Below are 19,556 nucleotides of genomic sequence, written 5' to 3' on the forward strand. Positions count from 1 at the left end.
TCTAATCTATGGTGATAAAAATCAGAGTACTGGATGCCCAAGGGGGAAATAGGGCAATAACACTGTCTGAAAGGAGGCACAAGTACAGTAATGCAAATATTGTATATTTTGATTTTGGGTTGTTACATATTTCAGTAGAAGCCCCTGGTGATGAAATGGTCAAGCGCTCAGCTGCTAATCAAAAGGTTGGAGGTTCAAGCTCAACTAGTCGCTCCTCGGAAGAAAGACCAGCAATCTACTTTCATGAAGATTACAGCATAAGAAACCCAATGGGGCAGTTCTACTGTCTCCTATAGGGTCTCTATGAGTCGGAATCAACTCGACAGCACCCAAATACAACATATATGTCAATGCTCATCAAGTTGTGTGCTTAAAATATGTATGTTTCCCTGTGTGTAAATTTGACTTCACTTACAAGACCACCAGGGAGAAAAGACAAATTATAAAGATGAGGCAGTCAGACTGACGGCAGACTTCTAAATAATAATAAGGGCTAGGAGACAATGGGATAATATCTTCAATGTGTAAAGCAAAAATATTATATACCCAGCTAATCTCATATTCAGAGTGAGCTCTGAATAAAAAACAAAAACCTATTTAAACAAATTCTAAAATAATACACTACCCAAAGGTACTCTCTGAAGGAATTACTAAAGGCTAAGTTCAGCAAATAGATGATTAAACCCAGAAAGAAGGAATGGGATGCTAGATGCAAGGTTGACCAAAGAAATCGATATAATTTGTTGGTAGACTATGTAAGTATTGGCTTTTTTTAAAAAAGACAATACATAACTAATTTTTCAGGGCATAAAAGTCAGAAATAAATGATTAACAATAATTTACAGGATGAACAGGGATAGTTTAGAGGAAAAATAAAGTGTGTGCTTTGTAATGGATGCACGTTAAATTCTAAAAGACTATGAATAAGGTGTTTGCAACCAAAACAGTAAAGGTAAACAGGGAATAAATAAATATAACAGAAATCATAAAAAGAGAAAATGGAAGTGTAAAAACCAAGCATGGAAAATAAATAAATAAATAAAATCTTAAAAACAAGACAAAAATAACATGAGTCAAAAAGTCTGAAAATAAGGGATAAGCTTACTTTTATACAGTAGATTAGTTACATTTTCAAATACTAGGTTCAATGTGTCTTGTACAATAAATATATTACATAAAAAAAAATAGAGTCCAAAAATTCTGTAAACTCAGGGAAAATAGTGTATTTATTGTTCCTTTAAAGTTAATAGTTAAACTTATTGTTAAATTTAGAGATACTTCACTTGAAATGTCACCTGGACCTTGAAGAGAAACATATTGAGAAAATTACTTGAAACTGTAACTTACATGTTTAAACTTAAGTTTATCCTATGTTTTAAGATTTTTAGACACCCGGATGCTACCTTTCAAAATAAATATAATGGATTTATCACACATTAAATGATAGACATCTCTTTAAATTGGATTTAGAAATCTGTATCTATCTGTATGCTATTTCTGAAAGATTCATTTAAAATAACTATAGAGAAAAACTGAAATACTAAAAAGCAAAAGGCTTCAATGTCATATAATAAGAAAATAACCAATGAAAGAAAGATGTAGTAATATTAATAGCAGACAAAATAGAATGAAAGGTCTATTACTTAATGATCAATGGAATACTCCATCAGGAAGGTTTAATAATCGTGAACTTCTATGTACCAAACAATATACCCTTGAACCACACGAACAGCAGTAACGACAAATTTACAGGTAGAAACGGACAGATTCACAATCATTGTGGTCGATACTGACTCTTGAAAATGAATAGATTAAGAAGTTTTAAAAATGAAAAAGAATACAAAAGATTTGAAAAAAAACAGTTAAACTAAATTGCAGAAGTTTTATACAAATTACAAGTATCTTAAAGTAGAAATATTCATTTTTGTTTAATTGTAAATTAAAAAAAATCAAAACATTTGGGTTAAGTACTCTACTGAGACAAGGTTAAACAAATACATTTCTCCTGTTAGTGTCTAGAATTTTAACATTCCCTTATTTGGGTATAATTATCAAGATGCTCAGCAAATACCAAATTAATCTATTTTTACAGCCCATTTTGTACTATCTAAACAAGATTTTTTTCTTTTTAGGTTAACTAATTCTACTCTTGTTCATCTTTACTCTTGAGTTCTTCTTCCCCCCCGCCCCCAAGTCCTCTAATCATTTTCATCCTCTAGGCCCTTTCCCAACAGATGCTGAGAGACTTAATGTTTGTGAAGTGTTCCTTGTCTTTTTTGATGAAGGAAAACATATAAACACCGTTTCCATCTAATCACCAGCAAATTCCCTCTATGTTGAAGCTGGAACAATCTTGTCTGATCACTGTCACGGTATTTGCTACCAAGTCTTTTATAAATACTAAATTGTACATTTTTGCACGTTGTCCCCCAAGTGTTGCAGGCTCTTTTTATATACCAGAAGACCAATCCAAATGACAAATGTTTGCTTTATCGACCTCTGTAAAAGTCCAGTGGTAATTTATATTGATTACATAATAAGAAACTCCATCCCCGGTACAACATGTCCTTTCAGCGGCAGAGTCACACCTGTAGAAATGTTAACTCACATCTGGTTCAATAAATCTGTTCTTTCTGATCCTCTGGAGAGATACTTTTATGTAAACATTATAGCTACATGTGGAATGGGAAAGACCAAAGCAGATGGCCAAACCTAGTAACTGTTTCCACCCCATACCTTGAGCTCTGACTCTCTTCCAAATTTAAATTCTCTTCAGAATTTGAATTCTGCTCTACATTATTTTCCACCCACTTTAACCAGACCTTCCATTGTGATCTTGGCCAGAGAAGTTTGTAGTGGCAACAGGACACCATCTAGTTCCACTGGTCTCAGGCTGGTGGAGGTTGTGGTTCCTGCGGTCCATTAGTCCTTGGGACCAATTGTTTGCCTGAGTCTTTGGTTTTCGTCCCTCTCCACCGCTCTGGATGGAAAGAAACCAGCCACTGTATCTTAGATGGCTGTTCGAAAGCTTTTAAGACCCCAGATGCCGCTCACCAAAGTAGGGTGTAGAACGTTTTCTTTATTAACTGTGTTATGCCAATTGACCTAGATGTACCCCGAGACTATGGTCCTCAGCCTTCAAGACCTGTAACTCAGTCCCTTAAGGTGTTTAGTTATGTCTAGGCTGTTTCCATGACTGTGCCCTCTCTGAGCTCTACCATATACATGAATATAAATATAGCACAAAGAAATATGTATGTAGAAACATCCACAGCCAAACCTATATACACAGTGGGTGTATTCCCATACACCCTTCCACATCTATTCAGCATACATATCTACATATGTATCCACTCATAAGTCATTGTTTGATATTACCGTTGTTGCAGGATTGTGTATGTTATAGTATTTACCCTCGTTGTCTTTTATTCTTGTGTACCTCCCAGTGTCTTCCCTTGCCTTGGGGATGTTGTGTTGACTTGCCCCATCTTGGGTACTGCCTTTCCCTTCACCAAAGTTAACAGGAGTCCACTCCAAGTGACTTCCCCTCCCTCCACCTCCATGCCTGGTAACCATCAAAAAATGTTTCTTTCTGTGTGCAAATCTTCTCTTGACTATTTATAATGGTGGTCTCATACAATATTTGTCCCTTTGTGATTGACTTATTTCACTCAGCGTAATGTCCTCCCAGTTCATCCATGTTGTGAGATGTTTTGTGGCTTCTTCCTTGACCTTGATATGCTCCTATATAAGAGTTGACTTAAATATTCCTGCTATGAAAAATGTTTAACAGCTTCTTTTATGCATCTACAGCCAAACCAAAGGGTTGATATTGTTGCTATTAGGAGTTTTTGAAGACTACTTCTGGGTCAAGAATTTTAATTTCACTCCTTGATAAATACACTAAAATAAAGTTTTCCCATGTAAAACATTATTCTGTTACATGAGACTTCAAAAATAAAGGACATTATGTAAAAATTAAGAAAATCTCAATAATGCATAGACATTTGTAAATAATAATGTATCAATATGGATTCACTAGTTGTGATAAATACACCGTAGTAATGTTAATAAATAGAGGAAAGCCACGTGTGGGGTATACCAAAACTCTGTAATATTCTTGCAGCTCTTCTGTAAATCTAAAGCTATTCTAAAATACTATTTTATTAAAAAAAAATAATTTAAACAATTCGATCCACCCATAAGACTGCTCACATAACATGCTCTTCTACTCTTCTTCTTAGGTGTTGTCGTGGATTGAATTGTGTCCCCCCAAAATATGTGTCAGCTTGGCTAGGCCATGATTCCCAGTGTTGCGTGGTTTGCCTCCATTTTGTGATCTGATGTGATTACGCTATGTGTTGTAAATCCTAACCTCTATGATGTTAATGAGGCAGGATTAGAGGCAGTTATGTTAATGAGACAGGTCTCAATCTACAGGATTAGGTTGTATCTTGAGTCAATCTCTTTGGAGATATAACAAAGAGAGAAGTGAACAGAGGGGAGAGGGACCTCCTACCACCAAGAATGAAGAATCGGGAGGGGAGTATGTCCTTTGGACCTGAGGTCTCTTCGCTTAGAAGCTTCTAGACCAGGGTAAGATTTTTGACAAGGATCTTCCCCTAGAGCCAACAGAAAGAGAAAGCCTTTGCCTGGAGCTGGTGCCCTGAATTTGGACTTCTGGCCTCCTAGACTGTGAGAGAATAAAATCTTCGTTAAAGCCATCCACTTGTGGTATTTCTGTTATAAAAAAAAAAAAAAACCCAGTGCCGTCGAGTCGATTCCAACTCACAGAGACCCTATAGGACAAAGTAGAACTGCCCCATAGAGTTTCCAAGGAATGCCTGGCGGATTTGAACTGCCGACCCTTTGGTTAGAAGCCGTAGGACTTAACCACTACGCCACCAGGGTTTCCATTTCTGTTATAGCAGGACTAAATAACTAAGACAGGTGCCTAGAGCATTTTTAAACTTTAATATAGTCAGCAGCCTGTAGAATAATCACAGAATTTACAAGGCACTTTCACGTGTGATCTCATGTATTAGAAATTTAAATGCCAATGAAAGACCAATTTAGTGAATATTGGGGGCAGCAAGATTCTAAGATTCTGCAATTGCTCACTATGTGCTTTAGTTACAGATATAGATATATACATACACACACACACACACACACACACACACACATCAATTTGATGGTTTGGCTGGATTGGAGTTTCAGATTATCTCCAGCCACGGTAGATGTCAATATCACTTTTAAAGAGGAGGATGAAAAGAAACATGCTTGTCCCAGAAGCCTAAACTGAAGGAAAGAAGGAAGCTGGAACCAGGGACAGCCCTAGAAGGTAGGCTCAGCTGAAGCTGTCACATACCTGGTAAATCTTGAAAACTTCCAGTCCTGAGACCTGTGAATCTAAAGAGTTTCTTTTATGAATATAGGGCAAAAATTGCCCCTAAAACCAAGCCCCTAAAAGTCTTCATATTTCAAAGGAGAAAGGAGGAAAATCATGTCTGTGCTTTATGACACTACCATCTGAAGGTCCTTTATAGAAATGACCTTGCTGCTCCCTATCTGGGTGTTACAGAGAAGGACAAATGTTAGTGTCAGTTTATAATTAGGAAGCCCGAGACACGAGAGGCTGTTCAAAGTCACACAGGATATCAGCTGTGGACAAAAGACAGGAAAAGGATCATTTTTCTATTAGACCTCCTACCTGGAATCTGAGCCCCCACATAATGTAGGAGCCAAGACATCAAAAACATAAACCTCCCTACAAATACTCTGGGGAAACGACTTGGCAAGTTAGAAACTACTCCCAACAGAAAGAACAGTTTTGCTTTTATTTTAACAGCATGTCTAATAACAGAAATATGGAAATGCATAAAATTTAAAAAACAAAACAAACAGACAAAAACCTCTCAACTTCCTACCCTCCTCATTTCTTATCTACTCAGACACAGGTGGGTCAGCAGTTCCAGGCTGGCTGGTACTATTTACTCCATCAAGTTCTAGGGCAACAGGCAGCTCTTGGATAGATATTTCCATCCCACCATTGTCGTAACTATACGTCTACCTGAAGAGTGTGGTTAAGTATTTTGATTTTTCTTTTTGTAATCATCAACCTTCTTTAAAAGCTATGTCTAAGCAAGAAAGCCATAGGGCCATAATGGCTAAAGCAGACGGCTGCCCAACACGATAGATCATTTGCAACTGAGCCTTGGTGGCACAACAGTTAACCACTCAGCTGCTAACCCAAAAGTTGGCCATTCGAACCCACACAGTGGCTCCACAGGAGAAAGACGGGGTGATCTCCTCCCGCAAAGATTGCAGTCTAGGAAACCCTATGAGGTAGTTCTACTCTGCCCCCTGAGGTTGCTATGAGTTGAAATTGACTTGATGGCAACCTAGCAACAACAATAACATCTCAATGGAAGAAGGAACAAAAACAGAAGAAAGAAAAGATGGACAAGAAGGAGGAGGAGGAGGGAGAAGAGGAATAAGAAGAGAAGGAGAAGAAGGAGAGGGAGAAGAAGCAAGAGGAGAAGTTGGAGAAAAAGAAAGAAAAAAGAAAGCACCACCTTTCACTCTGAAAAGTGCCCCAGTTTGGTCAATAGATGATACATAGTCACCTTACCTATAGAACCTTTCTTGTCTCAGACAGGAAGTAGCCATAAACAGGACCGAAGTAGGGAATGGACACCAAGAAGCACTTTAATGAAGGGGTAAGGGAAAACAATGACTTAAACAGAAAGGGAAAAAGGAGACAAGACATAATACAGGCCACTTTGTAGCCAACTAGGCCAAAAAGTTAGGATTAAGAGGGCCATTGAGAGCAGAGAACCCTGGTAGCACAGTGGTTAAGCTCTGGCTGCTAATTGAAAGGTCAGTGGTTAGAACCTACCAGTCACTCCTTGGGAGAAATACGTGGCAGTCTTTTTACAGTCTTGGAAACCCTGTGGGGCAGTTTTACTCTGTCCTACTGGGTCACTATGTGTTGGAATCATCTCAACAGCAGTGGGTTTTAAGAGCAAAAGTGTATAAAAAGTTAAGGATGAAGGAGACAGAGAAGAAAACAAAGAAAAGTGGATGACTCAGGGCATAAATATGGGTAGGCTTCCAATCTTTTTCCCTGTCCTTGAGGATTTGTGGTTGTGATCAGTATGTATGGAAATGACTGGAATGGCCCTCTGCCCTTCCCGCTCTGTGCATTCTTGCAAAGTCCCATCTGTGGTTGCCTCCCAAAGCCCCTCATTTCCCTGATACTGCTCTGCCTCCCAGATGCTGGCTGCCTGGCCAAGCCCCCTCCCTCCTCTGATGGCTGCATACCAGACTGTCTGGCACTGTGGTTCCACAGGCTTCTACAGATAGGCCACAGTGTTGATGCTATACTCCATGTGTCAATAAAGAGACCTCTTCTGACTTCTGACTGGATCAGAATTTAATGTTGCAAAAGTAAATGTCAAGGCCAAGTGATCTAGCAAAGCATTCCCTAGGCCCAGAAGGAAAATGGAATACCACTAGCAAGAGGGTCTCCAGCACTTAGAGTTCAGAAGATATGCCATGTGGAGTTCCACCACCATTTTGGATTGGAGCAGATGAAGGCTGATCAACAATGGGAGTTAGAAGAAGCTGACCAGGTGGTTGACAGTGTCTGAGAACAGTAAGCAGTGTGCTTCTTTTGAGTTATATGGTGAGACTGGACTGGTTGACCCTGAGGAAATAATTTTTGATGGCTTATGCCTCAGTTTCTTCTTCTGTGAAGTTGGTTATAGTGACAGCATTCTGAAGTCTCCACAATAGCGAATTCTTAGTCAGAGAGTGGTCATGTGACTGTTCTGAGCTTTGGGAAGTAAGTGAAATCTCATAAATAAATACTATTTCTAGGAGCGATTTCTTTGGTCACTTATCTCACAGAAAGGTAGAGCCCTTTATTCCTCGCCCATTCCTCGCAGAATCAGCTGTCTGGGCCGTTTGAATACTGAAATTTGACATGCCCAGTCACCCAGTCGCCACTGAGTGGACTCCAACTCATGGCAACCCCGTGTGTGTCAGAGCAGAACTGCGCTCTGTAGGGTTTTCAATGGCTGGTTTTTTGGAAGTAGATTGGCAGGTCTTTCTTCCCAGGCACCTCTGGGTGGACTTGAACCTCCAACCTTTGGGTTAGCAGCCGAGCACCTTACCTGTCAGCACCATTCAAGGACTCCAAATTTGACATAATCAAATAGAAAAGAGCTTGACGTATTTGGACAAGGGGGTTAATCCTTCAGTACCTAATTCCAGAATATGTCCCCTTGAGTCGGGGAGAAGGAGTGTGTAAACTCTCTGTTAAAGTGTCTCTGCTACTAGGAAAGGAAACCGCAAAAGTATTTCTTTTTCTAAAAGCCACCGTAGGCCTCCAGTCTCATTCTGTCTAACTCTAACCTGAGGAACCTCTCAGTAGTGAAACGAATGGAATTTAGTCCTGTCTGCTTACGTGGCAGGAACGGTAATGTGCTCATTTATTTGAACTGCATCATGGTGCTCTGACAGATTGTAATTATTGGTCATGGAAACCTCCAGCTCTTGTTTCCATCTCTCTTTTGAAGGAAGACTCAGAATGGGCAGCTGGAGAGAAAAAGAAAGGGCTTGGAGCCAGGGAGCAGCCTTTCCATCAGCTCTGCCACCGCCTGCTATGGGACTTGGGGTGGGTTATTTTGTTACTTTAGTGCTGTGAGGTAGCAGTCCTCAACTAGGGCAGCGCCTGTCTCAGAGAGGGTAGGTCAGCAAGGGTAGTTGAAGGAATGGACTTATCTTCTCAACCATGCGTAAACTACGAGGGCTCAGGATAACTATTGTTCCATTTCTCAGGATAACTATTTCCCATTTCAGTGCTTTTCTCCAGATAAGTCCCAATCTTCTCTCTCTCTGTCCCTCCCCCACCCTCTCCCTTTGTACATTAGGCCATCAACAACAACAACCAGCTCACACATGAACGTTGGCTTTAGCTGTCTTATAAAGAAGAAATTGTTGTTTCCTGTCAAGTCGACTTTGACTCATAGCAATTCCATGTGACAGAGTAGAACTGCCCCATAAGAGCCATGGTTAAGAGTTTGGCTGCTAACCAAAACATTGGCAGTTTGAATCCACCGGCTGCTCCCTGGAAACCCTATGGGGCAGGTCTACCCTGTCCTATAGGATTGCCGTGAGTTGGAACCAACTCAATGACAATGGGTTTGGTTATTTTTGGAATCTTTACGGGACAGATCACCAGGTCTTTCTCCCAAGGAGTCACTGGGTGGCTTCAAACTGCCAACCTTTCGGTTTGGAGTCATGCTCTTAACCATTGCACCCTCAGGGCTTCTGAAAGGAGAAATTACAAACCATTTATTCCTTTACTCATTTAACTACTCTTTATTAAGCACCTACCATGTGTGGGACAAGGCACCTATTTTAGGCTCAAATAATAGCCCTGAAAAAAGCTATACAAGGTCCCTGCATTCACGGTGCTTATGTTCAAGGCATGCAAGAAAAAACAAATAAATATACACTCAGAAACATACATTATGAATGTGTGTGCACTTAAACAACAGAGATGACTTAAATAGCTGATTTTACCAACTCTATAACTTCGGGTCAGTGGTGTAATAGTAAATGTTTCACAACCTAATGGGGGGGGGGTGCTGATTTGTAGTGTTTGCTGATTTTCATGGTGTAAATACTGTCATCATGGTGGTTTTCCAGCTCCCGATGCGATGTCATTGAACCTGGAATTGGCAAGACATACGCAGTAGCACGTCATCTTCTGATATTTCCACCATACAGATACAACAGACCAAAATAACCTCAACACCATAGATAATAGTAAAATAATTTGTGGTGAGTTTTGAGCGTTTATTGCCCTGATTTTTAATATAATCCATTTACCAGTAAGTTTCTATAATTTAATTTTTAATAATGGCTGTGTTTAACAACTAGCTGGCAAAATTCCCCAAAATTCAGCAGTTGGCTTTTGGGAGCCAGTGTGAGCTGGTTCCAGCACACCACTGCTCAGGGTGAATGGAAAGGAGGACAGTGTCTAAGGGAAAGGGAGACCTAGTCATACAGTGTCCTTACGCGGATGTGGATCCTAACCCATTTCCTCTTTAGCTGCCCTCCTCCAACAAGCTCTGCTTCCGGGGACACAAAGGGAGACCACTCCGCACGCCCAATAGCATCGTTACAAAGGTAGCAAGAATTCTGGTATTGTTATTGGACCAGGTACTCAGGCGCAGAAATGTTCAGTTGTAGATGCCCTGGTAAATATATATTATGTAATCTGTGTTCTGAAGGTAGTAAATTCTTCAGCACAATATAGAGGGTGTAACTCCTGACTGTTGAGTGAAAGAAGACCCTAAAGATAAATTTTCTGTCCTCAGGCAAAAGCCAAATGACCTTTCCAGGAGACCTCTCGTCTCTTGGGAGCCACATGCTTCTGAAAGGACTACTTGAGGAAGCATCTGAGTCTAAGGCTGAGATGGTCCCCAGCTTCAGAGGACATGTGGGTGAAGGTGAAGGAAGCTCCTTCCCTCTCCCTGCTCAGGGTTTGCATCTCCCTTACCACAAAGTGGACACCAGAGAAAAATAGCGTCTTACCAGAAAAACACTTCCTGGTAAGCGAAATATCTGGAGTCCCTAAGTGGTGCGAACTGTTAATGTGCTCAGCTGCTACCTGAAAGGCTGGAGGATAGAGTTCTCCAGAGTCAACTCGGAAAAAAGGCCTGGCAATCTACTTCCAAAAAATCAGCCACCGAAAGCCCTACAGAGCACAGTTCTACTCTGACACACCTGGGGGCGCCGTGAGTCAGAGTCAACTGGAAGGCAATTGGGTTGTTTTAAAAAGTAAAATCTCTAAAGTAACTGACTTTCAAAACATCCTAAGGACAGAAATGCTTATAAAGAAAAACTTTCCCTGGACTCACTCCTCCCCATAAGCCTAAATTTCACTGAGTAATGGTGGCTGGAACAGGAAGTGGAAATAGCATGAGAAATTTTATTCTCGCCACATTTCCAACGCTTTGCAAAAGCAAACATTGGAAATCTCATCAGTGAGTCTGGCCTTATGGGGCTTAGTGCTTTGTGCCCAAACCAAAAGAGTATGGGAAGCTGGGGACGTTTTCAGATAAGTATTCTAGATCCTCTGGAAAGAATCTTCAGCAAAACTGCTTATGTGGAATATGTAGCTATAACTTTTAGAGAAGAAATTATTCAAAACTAAACAAATAGGCTTCTGAGGAATAAGTCCATATCTCTACTCTAAATTAGTTTAAGCATAAAATACTTACTGAGCTGTCTCTGAATCTGGGTGTTTTATCAGAACCACTGGGAGATCTTACAAACCGCAGAAGCCTGGACTCCATTTTTCCAGTTGCCATGCAGTTTACTCTGACTCAGGGCGACCCCACGAACGTCAGAGTAGAGCCATGCTCCGTAGAGTTCTCAATGGCTGATTTTTTGGAAGTAGATTGCCAGGCCTTCCTTTTGCGGCATCTCTGGGAGGACTTGAACCTCTAACCTTTTGGTTAGCAGTAGAGTTTATTAACCATGTGCACCATGCAGGGACTCTGGACCCCACCCCAGACCTACTGAATCAGAATCTGCAAGGGATGGGTCTTGGGGTGCATATTTTCAGAGAGCTCCACAGTTACTTCTGGGTAGGGCACTAGTTAAGATCCTCTGCATATAAGGAAATAGGGATGCATTGTACAACCCAAATCTGTGCACGGTGAAAATGGGAAATTCTCTATCAGGAGAAGCAATGGTCTATTGTAAAGGTAACAGCCTGGAATGTAGTAGCTGTGTGATCGGAAACACCTTTGCCATTAATTCACCGGACGACTGTGATCAAGTCACTCGGTTTGTTCTTTCCTTCAACAAATATTTATTAGGCTTCTGCTGCGTGTACTGGGTCTGTACTAATGGAAAAAATTAATGGTCCCTGCCCTCATGAATCAAGACAGCCAGACATTAATCAAATAAACCTACGAATACATACATCATTTCACTTGGTGTGGCTAGGCTTATGTTTCTCATCTGGAAAACGAAAAATAGATCACTGGCTTCTTTTTTTATTTTTACAGAATTTCTTCTGAAGATCTTAAATTTTTGCTCCCAACTCTCCCATACACGATAGAATAGTAACTTTTGGGTCCACAGATTGAGAAAACACAATACCAAAACAAAATTTTTGCTCCCAACTCTCCCATACACGATAGAATAGTAACTTTTGGGTCCACAGATTGAGAAAACACAATACCAAAAGCTACTGTGAATTCAATTTACTCTTTAAAATAAATTAGCATTTTATCATCATAATGTGTCTATATAATAACATGTATTGTGTAGGATATATTATTTACTCAGTTTACCAAAGCACTTGCTGCATATATGGATTTATTTCCCTCTTGCAGTAACTCTGTGATCTCTCAGAGGTCTAAGGCTCATAGGTTAGAAATCACCAGATTATATCAGTGACTTGAGATACATGGTACCCGACTAACCATGACCCTTTTCTTCCACAACAGAGATCATCAGTGAACTTACACAGCCTCAGAATCCTTCTCAACACAGTGTTACAGATGGTCACTACCAATTGGTTGGAGCTGGCAACAAGATGCAAGATTATTTGCCCTCCTTGGGCTAAATGATCTCTCAACGTCCTGTCCAGCTGAAAAATTCAATGATTCTGTATGTATTTGGTTCTGTTCTCTGGAGAATGGTTGCACGACTTGAAGAATGTAATTAATGTCACCGAATTGTACATGTAGAGACTGTTGAATTGGTGTATGTTCTGGTGTGTATATTCTCAACAACAAAAAATAAAACAAATTAAAGAAACAAATAATGATGTTTCCCCCGTCACCACATAAAACACTCCACGTATTTGAAGGTATACGTGGACACCCACTCCTGACATTTTTTTTCCTCATCACTCACACTGGATGCCTATTTGTCAAAGACTCTGGAGACTGAGCCCAGAACTGAGCAGTGTTCCATGTGTGGCCTGAATTCTGAAGGATGTAGTGGGCCTTTTGTGCCCTGACAGCATTCATGAAAGGTGTCCAGTGAATGAACAATTCCATTGCAAACATTGCCAAGAGCTGCGAGGTCCTCTGATGAAGAGTACACTGACTTCTATGCATTAAAGTCATTAAATATTGTGGTTTACATTGAGGTGCATTTGTTTTTATTTATAAAAATTGTTAAATCATCATTAGTTACATTCTTCAAGTTGTGCAACCATTCTCATCCTCCTTTTCCAAATTGTTCTGCCACAATTAACAAAGCTTATTGCCTCCTAAGTTTCCTATCTAATCTTTTGAGTTGCTGTTGTCAGTTGGATCCCATATAGATAGATCTTGAAAGAGCACTATGCTCAAGGCAGACATTCTTTACTAGTTAAGCTAAACTATTGTTCAATTTTAAGAAGACTTCAGGGAATATTTTTGGTTTAAGGTTTAAGGGCAATAGTTTCAGGGGTTCATTCAGCCTCCACGGCTCCAGAAAATTTGGATTCCATAAGAAGTTGAAATTCTGTTCTGCATTTCCCTCCTTTTCATCAGGATTTCTTCTATAGAATCTTTGGTCGAAATGTTCAGTAACGGTAGATAGGCACTATCTAGTTCTTCTGGTCTTGTGGCAAAGGAGGCAGTTGTTTATGGAGGCAGTTAGCCACACATTCCATTTACTACTCCTGTTCCTGACTCTCCTTCTTCCTCTGTTGCTTCAGGCAAATAGAGATCAATCGTTGTGCTTTGATGGCTGCTTGCAAGCTTTTAAGACCCCATGCAACAAACAAGGAAGTGGAATAGAAGCATAACCCAATATCAGGCCAATTAACTGGAATGTCCCATGAACCCATGACCCTAAACCCCCAAACTAAGAAACCAAATCCCATGAGGTGTTTGTTTGTACATAGAAGCCTCAGCTAAATCATTATTTATTGAATTACCAGTCTTAGAAGAAATACAACCAGAATGCTTCTTAGATGCAAGGATGGGCAGACTTCAGCTAGCTTACTTTGGGCATGTTATCAGGAAAGACCAATTGCTAGACAACAACATCACATTTGGTAAAGTACAGGGTCAACAAAAATGAGAGAAACCCTTAATGAGATGGGTTGACACAACAGGCACAACAATGGGCTCAAACATACCACAATCATGAAGATGGCAAAGGACCAGGTAGTGTTTTCATTCTGTTATACCTAAGGTCACAATAAGCCAGAGACAACTCAACAACAGCTACAACAACAAGAATTGCGTTAGTTTGCCGGAGCCATATACACCAATAGCTCATGTGAAGCTTCTTGCCAACAACAATACTCAAATGCTTTTCTCTAGAATCTTTCTGAAACGGGAGATTCATATCTTTTCACTTATTAGTGGTGCAAATTTCCATGTTAACCACCTTCAAGATTAGCTCATCAGGCTATGCCGAGGTGGTTATCAAGTACTGGATGACCCTGGCATTGGGTGTTTGTCTTGTTAGAAATTTATTCCCATGAAAATTCAGTTGACACCCATTGAGAGCTATTGGACATCTCAGCTAATTAGCCTTCTATGCCCAATTTTGTCTTCCAACTAAAACTGCCCATTGACCTCTTCTTTGAACACGGGTAACCAGTGATATTATTAAAGTGGCTGCCAGCCCCACTAGTGATCCACCCAGGGGCATGTCGCTTGCCTTACATGTCCCCTCCTGGTAAGGGATTTCCCAAAGACGATAGTTAATAGCTGAACCAATCAGATCTCCTCTCTCAGAATCTGACCTGAGGCACAGAAGAATTTTCCAGTTGGTAGAACCACAAAAAGGAGCAGACACATACGCTGCAGCTGTTACGTTAATGGACATGCACTAGAGTGAATATCTGTAGACCTCTGTGGGGAATCCTTTGGCCCACCTGATTCCAATTCCACCTCTGTGAACTGGTCCTGTGTTGGCTTCTGCTCTTGGACTTCCATGGGCAGCTATCCGCCTTATTACTCCACATGTATTTTACAATCTTATCTCTTTACCTGAACTACTGAAGCTTATTAAAATAAAGGTCTATTTGTCCCAAGCACTGTGCTAAATGCGCTCATATACTTAACTTACCTGTGTGTGCACTGCCTTACTAAGCTCTTGGTTTCTAACCCTCTGTCTGACTTCTTATTTTTGCTATTTCTCCTTGCTCATTTAGCTATGATCCACAACCTAGCCCATTTTTCAAGTTTTATATCTACTCTGGCTTAGACTGACCCTCCTGACCTCAGTGGAATGAATATCCTTGGTGCCTACCGGCCCTCTGGCTCCTTGGTACTGGACCCTGGGCTTGCCCATCTTCAGCACACAGGAGAAGTCAGCCTAGCTCCCCAGCAATATATTTTGAGACCAGCAAGGAATGTTACATGTGGGTGTGAAAGGAACAAATTACATATGCCTATTACATTCCTGTCCAAGTGAGATGGTTTCCTTGCACTCAAGTGCTTTCATCCGCATTTTCACAAAACAATGCCAGAAACCTCAGGAAACTATTAAAAAGCTATTTATCTTCAAATTATCCATCATGGATATATCCCCTTTAAAAACCCATTGTTGTGGAGTCAAATCTGACTTAGAGTGACCCTATAGAACTGCCCCATAGAGTTTCCAAGGAGCACCTGCTGGATTTGAACTGCACCTTTTGGTTAGCAGCTGAACTCTGAACCACTATGCCACCAGAGTTTCCCATGAATATATATCTCTATATATTTTAAAAACCATGTACTAAAGTGAGTGCTTACTAAGAAAGCCCAATTCACTTGATCTATACAATTTTCTTTAACTATGCCCTCACTGCTGCTCAGCAATCCTTGTATTAATCTCTCCCTGCTAGCTAACAGTGGCCATTCCTGAACTTCTCTAGCCTACCAGCTTCCCACAGTAAAACTCTGCTTCTCTAGGGATAATCCTTTTTTCTTCCCAATGGAGGCCATACGAGGTATCTGTGTATTTACAGCCATCCTGGATTCCTCCCGTAGGATCTGGGAAAGAAGAAAGGATGCCACTTCCTCCAGGAGCCCCACTCATAGACTGATCCTATCGATTCTTGCCTCCTTTGGAATGAAGATCTTACCCCACTCCCTAACCAACCTCCCCCAGCTCAAGGGTCTCCAGCTGGACAATCACTACGGTGGGTTCACAAAGGACCTCGGTTCAGAGTTTTTATCAAATTCTCAAAGGGAGCCACAATAACAACAACAATAGTACAAAGAACAACTGACAGGGGTGCCCACCTCATCTCTTCCTCACAGCCCAGGGTTGTCCCTTCCTTTCTAGCCTTTCCCCACCACAACACGCCCAGCCAATTGTGAGTTTTGGCGTGAGAAGCAGAGTGGGCTCTTCACTATTGAAAGTGCTGTAATTCCTTCTACTCAGCCTGCTCTTTTTCTTATTCTCCCTAAGAAAGCGAAGAGCTTTCCCTATCTAGAACTTATCTGTGCTTGACCCTTCTGCCGTCCTCCTGGGCCTCATCTTTGAGCTGGGCTCCTGCAAATTGTCAATACTGGACCGGGAGAGCCTATATTTGGCTTGGGGATGAGGAGCTGGGGAAGCTGGGGAAAGTGGATGGTTGAGGGGAGGGGAAGTTGGGAATGTCACCAGGGGGTCAGTGATCAGGAAAACCAGCCGTGAATATTAAAGGCTGAAGCAAACAGAGGTGAGTGAGGTAAAATCTATGGAGCAGTCTGTTCTCAATACCAACAGGAACCACAGCCAGGTGCTCCTGATTACCTCACCCTCCCTGCAAGGCCCAGCTTAAAGAGCTGGGATTAGTTCCATGCTTTTGGCTGGAGGCAGCAAAGCAGCCTCATTTACTAAGGCCTTTCTGTTGTCAGCACCTTGTCATTGGTCTTCTGCTCAACTGGATCTTCAGATTCCTGGTTCCTAGATATTACCTTCAACCATTGAATAAGCCCATCTTGTTCTGCCTCCTGATACTTGTGCCTTCTTGGTCTCTGACCATTAAAGCCAAGATTCGGACAACATTAGGATGAAATTGACTGGACTCTGGGCTCAGAGTTCTAAAAAGAAACAGGGGCCAGGGGGTCCTCAAGTGTGAGGAAGGAGTGGATAATTAGGAACATTTGGCAAAAAGTGGAGGGTATTAGCAAGATGGGCATAATGTCCAGAGGCAGCTCAGAGTACATAGTCTGCAGGACAGAGGGAGCAAAAGGCTTAATCTCATCTGGCTACCATAACCACTATGGAGGTAGGAGAAGCTTTTGAATGACCACTCTATAGATGGGGTCAAAGATTTGATGACCTCCCCAAAGGCCTGTGTTACTTAATTAGAGGAAACCATTACTGAAGCTGAAGTCTCCTAGTGGTGCTCATGAGTTAAGCCTGAGCTAAAAGTATCTCTTTAAATTACCCAGCTACTGCAAACCTATGGGCATCTCTCCAATAATAACGTTGGATTAGCTTGACAGATGAAGGACTTTTGGTAAGAAGCTAATGGTTCTATTTTGGGGCTCTGAGAGAATTTGCCCAGAAATCCTTTTTCTTTTTTTAAGCCTGAAAATTCTCTGGCAGCATCTTTTTAACCTCCTCCATAGTCCTACCATGCTATTTCCATACTGGGTTCCACTCTGTCAGCATTTTCCCCCTCGCCCCCATCCTGGCCTTGCCCTACCACATTTCTGAGGCATGTGACAGACTCCAGGCGAATGGGGAACTAGCTAGTCCCTATTCATGCCCATCTCGAAGTTCGAAGTCATTTTTTTGTCTTGCTAAAGAATGGCAGACTAGTAACCGTGCTACCATGAAAATGACCAATGGGGACAACTACGTGTGTTTCTAAGACAAGGCCTACTGGGTACATTTTACAGTCAGAACAGAGAATTCTCAGGCTGGAAGGAAACCTGAATGCCATCTGGTCCTCTCCCTGGTTGGACTCTGGATCAGCCTATTCCATCTGTCCCAGAAAGCTCTACTCTAGAGCGGGAGATTTTCAGACCAACCACGGGAGTTTTGATTTAAACTATGTATTTGTGGGTCTATTTGAATTGTACATTCTTTTGACCTTTGAATGATGGAAATAAACAACCCAGTACTTTAAAAATGGATCAATCAATTATATGTTCCTGGAGTGTACCAAGAGCAATTTTTAAGATTTTCTGTTGTTATTGTTCCAGAAGTTTGCCATTATATTTCTCTTTATTACATGATTTTGATAAATGATCAGTGAAAGTTATTTCATTGTGCTTGTACATCTCCCTCTTTGGGGGATATGTGTCCTAACTAACATTCAAGGGAAGAAGTAGCACAAAAAAGCTGCCTAAGGTTTGACATAATCTACTACATCAAATCCCCTCTCCCCACCACTGCGCATAGGAGAACTTCTCAACATTATTTTGAAAAATGAGTTTTTGTGGTTGTTGGGGGTGGGGAGCACATAAGGAGTGGGGAGAGAGTGGTGGTGGCAAAGTTTGAACTTTCAGGGATTTGGATATGTTGGTTTGAAAATGGAATTTATCCTCAAATCCCAAGATTATAGATTTCCTTCCAAACTGCATTCCCTACATGGTTTAGAGAACAGTTGAAAAGAAGTTGCTCCCCATATTTTGATTGACATAAAAACACTGTGAAAAGAGTTTGGAACTTGATCCCTTTGAGGGAAGGGCAATAATCAAACTATAGCTCTTGCCTGCAGCCTTTCTCTCACACTTACTCAGAACAGTTCCAGGAAAAGAAATTCACAGGGAATTCTGCTCTCATATATCACTTCTAGAAGAGGAGAGAGACATTCTCAAGAAAATGATCCCCAAACTTCTAAAGACAAAGAGAAAAGATTGTTTAATGAATCACAACATAAAACCACCACACTCCATGGAATAAAATTAGATAGAATCAGTCGTTCAGTGCTGGGAAGCTTTAATATCCAGGTTTATTAAAAATGATCAGATTTGTCCTTCTGGCCACAGAGCACCTTGTCTCCACTTGGTTCTAGCCATACATGTCTGCTTTTACCAAACATATCGGAAAGATTTTACTATCTCAGTTTATAAATCCTTCTGCATAGCCGTGTTAACAGAGAGATGTAGGAACTCCGAGTACTTTGTTCATATCTAATTTTTGACCATGTATTGCCACAGCGCTGAAATTCCCCGCCCTGGGAATAGGTCCTTTGTAAAAGGAATTCCAGGCTACTACCAACGAGCAGCCTTGCACTACTGTTTGAGATGCCCAAATATGTCTGACTTTCTTGAAATGAAAAGCTTGTTTCCTTCCTTTCTGGAACATATGTCCCACCTACAACTTTTCAAATCCTCTAGTCACACTCAGGCACACATTTGAATAGAAAAATCACATTTATTAAGAAAATAGTTTGGTCGGCTGTTAAATGCGATTTCTTAAAAACACACCCACTAACACACGCCTTCTCTTGACATGAGACTTTATAGGAAACAGACCATGGTAGGCGTCCTCCGTCTCAGCAAGTATCAGAGCAGTTACACTGAGCCAGCCGGTGCTCAGCACTAGTCTTCTTTCCACCTCTAGTTTTATTTCCTTGCACTTCT

General features: G+C 41.0%; 1 protein-coding gene across 7 annotated transcripts in view; it reads right to left on the bottom strand.

The window, feature by feature from the left end:
- The window catches only part of CALD1 (caldesmon 1), a 261,525-nt gene that overhangs the window by 211,153 nt on the left and 30,816 nt on the right, over positions 1-19,556 (bottom strand). The gene's annotated exons all lie outside the window — the stretch shown is intronic.

The sequence above is a fragment of the Elephas maximus genome, chromosome 8 (genome assembly GCF_024166365.1).
Source record: "Elephas maximus indicus isolate mEleMax1 chromosome 8, mEleMax1 primary haplotype, whole genome shotgun sequence".
Lineage (NCBI taxonomy): Eukaryota > Metazoa > Chordata > Mammalia > Proboscidea > Elephantidae > Elephas > Elephas maximus.